This window comes from Chelonoidis abingdonii, chromosome 25, assembly GCF_003597395.2.
Source record: "Chelonoidis abingdonii isolate Lonesome George chromosome 25, CheloAbing_2.0, whole genome shotgun sequence".
Classification (NCBI taxonomy): Eukaryota; Metazoa; Chordata; order Testudines; family Testudinidae; genus Chelonoidis; species Chelonoidis abingdonii.
This window is the reverse complement of record NC_133793.1, coordinates 457,396-461,676: the sequence shown is the minus strand read 5'-3', so window position 1 is coordinate 461,676 and position 4,281 is coordinate 457,396. Positions and strand designations below refer to the sequence as shown.

Below are 4,281 nucleotides of genomic sequence, written 5' to 3'. Positions count from 1 at the left end.
AGGTTACCTTTACGAACCATTTCCAGGAATGGTTTTTGCTCCCGACTAATTCAATTTCTATGTAAGATACACCTTTCCTATATCTTACCAAAAACCAGTATTCATCAACAGGGGCTTCTCTGTGCAAGCCAGATACAGGGGGAGAGGCGAACAAGAGGGCAGCAAGGCAGAAACTAGTCTCTCAGGATAAGCTTGATGGGGAAAAAGAAGCCTGTGGAATTTATACTGAGCAGGATCCCACTTGAGAAAAGAAACCGCCCCATTTTATCCCTTCAGAATTGAAGATCATATCAAAAGCCTTTAAATGGGCCAAAGCTGCATTAGCCTTCACTCAAAGCTGCTTATCTCATTAGCGTACAGAATTCTGTGATCCCCCTCATTTAAATATTCAATTTTGTACCTTTTTAGGATTAATTCTTCCTTCATGTGCTTCTCAGATTTGTGGAGAAAGGCAAAAGCACTGAAAAGTAGAAAAAAGGAAATATCTATTTTCTATATTAAAAATAACTTCATAAGATAAGAAATAAACTTCATAAAATGTGTAAGTTTAAACTGATTACCTTCTGCTGACCTGAATCCCAATGGTTCACAGCGAGGCTGCATGTATGACTCCAGAATCAGGATCAAATCTCTCTGTGGAATGGCTCAGTGAATATTTATTAACAAGACTGGAGGAGGCAGCTTCTGTATTAATCTCCTTCTGACAGGGAGAGAAGGCCAGCAAGCAACCTGTGGAGTAATCAGTAGATTTACCTTTCTTAATTCATTTAGGGAGGTTTATGTCAACTTTTTCCAGAAGTAATTAATAAGAAGCTTGTCTGCTGCATTCAGTGGCGGCTGTGTTCTCTGACCTTTTGTACATTTGGAACCAATATTTGTTGAGAGAAATGGCAGTTCTTCCAAGAAAGGATCTAGTTATTTTGTATTGCAGCCTGCAGTCATGTAAAATCACATTGAACTATAGAGAGACACAAACCCTTTAAATCTTGTAATAGGTTGCAATGAGCTGCAATGAATGGCAATTTTCATTATGAAAATGTTCACCTCAAAAGACTTTTCACAAATATTTGCAAGGGCAAAATATCACTGTTTTTGGCTCCAAATAAAGCTCTGCATGGAAAAGTTGGTGAAACTCCTACAAGGCAAATTTGTGAATTTCTATTAATTTGTCCCATGTAGCAAGGACATTTTAAGAGACAAATATTTTGAAATGACAGTTTATTTCTGCAAAATTATTTTTCATTTTGGAAAAAAATCAGAGGGAGAACTAGAAAAAAAATGTAAAAACCCCCAAAACTATAAAAGACTCATATAGATTTCAGATGGAAGGTTTTAAAAATGGGAGATGACACTTATTCTTTGCACTTATCCCAGGTTCTCAAAGCAAGTTGCAAATATTAATGAATTATGACGTAAAGTAGGTAAACAGTATTCTGTTTCATAGATATTAAAGTCAGAAGGGACCATTATGATCATCTAATCTGACCTCCTGCATAGCATAGACTCTCGACCAGTAATTTCTCTATCAAGCCCATCACTTCTGTTTGAGACAGGGTAAACCCCTTAGAGGAAAAATGGTCAAAGATGAAGCTAAGTCAAGGGATTTGGTCATGATCACACAGTAAATCTGTGGCACAGCCAGGAATAGAGCTGAGTTCTCTTGACTCTCAGTTCTGAACTTTAACCACAAAGCCATCTTCTCTCTCCTCACAGCCCCTAAGCATGTAAGGGTTCACTTGAGCTGCAAAAACGTTATGCTCAGAAGCAGAGAAGCAGAGCAGAGCCGTTACTTCATTGATGTACTGTTCTGTCTGAGTCTCGGCACACGTGAGGACCATGTAAGTCTGAAGAGGTACAGAGAGGGAAGGCAAAAAACAATTCAGATTCACTACTTCCTGGGCCAATTTCAGCCAACACCAGGGTGACCTACGAAGTGTGGAGGCCCCTTATTCAAATCATCAGACATTGTCAGGATCCCAACAGGGGTCAAGTAGGTGAAAACCTGAGACTGGAAAGAAAAGAGGAGTTCGTAGTCAGGTTCTAGGCCACGGTCAGAGTCCAGTTTCGGCTCCAAGTCAGGAGGCAAAGTGCAAATCAAGCCGAGGTCAAAGCCAGGCATTCAGGAGCAGGAATGATCATGGCATCTACAGGCAAACCATGCTGTTGCTGGGCCTTCATGGAATGCTTCTTGGGTTTATATTGGGCGGGAAGCCAAGCAGGCACCATGAAGCTGCTGCCTGTCAGACTCTTTAGGCAGGACTTCCCATGGTACACATGGTCTGTGTCCACAAGCTGGTTGCAGCTGTCACTGGCAGCCTGGAGATGCCAGCTGTCTGGCAGGTCTACAGTCCTGGGTTTTAAACGTGTGGGGTCTTACACACACAAGTGAAGATGTAGCCACTCTGAAGAGGCCCAAGATGCATCCTGTGTGAGCTGGTGTGGAAAGGTGGTAAGCATAAGAGTCAAAACTTTCTTTAAACACAGCCAAGCAGCTCACCCTGAACAGCCTCTTGTCAACGATGCCAGATCAGCAGGTTAATCCTTCCCTGTGAATGCATCTCTGAGACCCTCAGTGTTATTTTAATGCAGCTTTTGTGATGTGAATAAATACGTTATAGAACAATAGACTTGAAGGATCTATTCTCCAAAGTTTTATGAACGTTTATGCTAAGAGACATCAAAGACATTTCCGTAATTTTCACTATGACAGAGCCAGAATGCACTGTCTTTTTTTTCTATTCCCCAGCCTCAAAATAAGACTTTTCTATAATTCCCAGTAGCAATTCAGATACAGCAGGCCAAAGGAAAGCGAAATTTGAATGTTTTCTGAACGTTTTACTTACATTTCCATAAGTGATGCTCTAAACTTTACTATAGTCATTTAGATATCATAAATGAAGTGCTCAAGCATCTGCTGCTTCATGAATAACACAGATACCTTCCTATTTGCCATTTCTGTCTGTAGATACATTTCTAGTGAATAGATACAAAGAGCATATTCAGAGGCAAGTCTAAGCATGTGTAATTCACATCTTCTCTTGGCCTCCTCAACATGCTCATCACACCAGCTCTCTGGACTCCCTCAGCCTCGTGGCTTTCTATCAATCTATAATATGCTGCACTCCTCTCCCCACTTACACATCACTTCTGATTATAGTCCACCCAGCTTGACTGAGTCTAAACTGGTATAACTCACAAGCCAAGGGCCCAGAAAAAGGAGTGTAACAAGAACAGCAATGAACATGGGGGGTTGGGGGTATAAGTATGTGTAAGATAAAATAAGCTAAACCTGACTTTAACTTCGATCCCCTTACCATTTAAGTTAAACCAACCGATTAGATACCCCTCTTGTACATACTGGTAAGTAGGTCTAAAGAGGGCTAACTGAACGCAAGGTGATTTAAACTTACCTCATTACATTATTCTATTTCAATGGGACAGAAATGCTTTCAAATTCATCCCTAAAATCTTCAGTTTGAGGCCTTGCCCAGCCTTGACAAATGCAGTGACCTCCCTGAGATTTGGTGAAGCTTGCATCTCCCATTCGAATATGGTTGGTGTCCTTCTGAGCAGAGCAGCTTGGACATGGATGGCAGTGGTCATCTCAGACATCCTGCAATAGAAAACAAAAAGCAGTAAATATCCATTAAATAATGCTTTATATTTCATCTCAAGAACAGTTTCTAGGTCTCCTGGTTTGATCATTTTAACTGTGACCGTCCAAGCTCTAATTATACTTCCCAACTGAAGGCAGAGACTGTTCCAAGGGAAATGAGGTTTATGCTGTTGTTCAGCAGGAAGATGAGACTGTTGGCCTGCTGAGCTGGCATGACTTTTAGTTGACGATATTAATAACAAGTCAGTTGATAGGATGTGCTGAATCCTAAATACTCACGTCTCCTGTATGAATGTGCAATGTTCCAGCTTAATATATCACAGACCAGCTATTGCACTGAATCTTTCTGTAGAATCCTCTGAGACAACAGAGGCATCTGCTCTCACTAGGGTGACTAAGTTCACTGATGGTGAAAATAATGCTGTGCTGCTTTATCTGGGTTTCAGTTAGACTATTGCCTGTTTAGAATTAAAATAGTGTTTACCACCTAAAACCCTCAAAAAATCAAAGCAGAGCAATATCCAATGCATTCTCCCTAATTTGTACACGTAAACGAGGCAGGATAGATTGTTCTTGTAATTTCACAGTATTTTGCTCTCCACATTGCACAGATGCCAGTGTTTCCCAGTCCAAACGCTAGCACGAACAAGATATTCCCAATACAA

The 4,281-nt window shown here is 40.8% G+C and overlaps 1 long non-coding RNA gene across 1 annotated transcript; it reads right to left on the bottom strand.

Annotated features, from left to right (window-relative positions):
• Positions 1-399: 399 nt before the first annotated feature.
• On the bottom strand, positions 400-3,699 carry LOC142045955 (uncharacterized). The gene is made up of 3 exons (XR_012654873.1): positions 3,411-3,699; positions 561-729; positions 400-460 (listed from the first exon to the last, which is right to left on the bottom strand). It is a non-coding gene; the product is annotated as an uncharacterized LOC142045955 (long non-coding RNA).
• Positions 3,700-4,281: the final 582 nt, after the last annotated feature.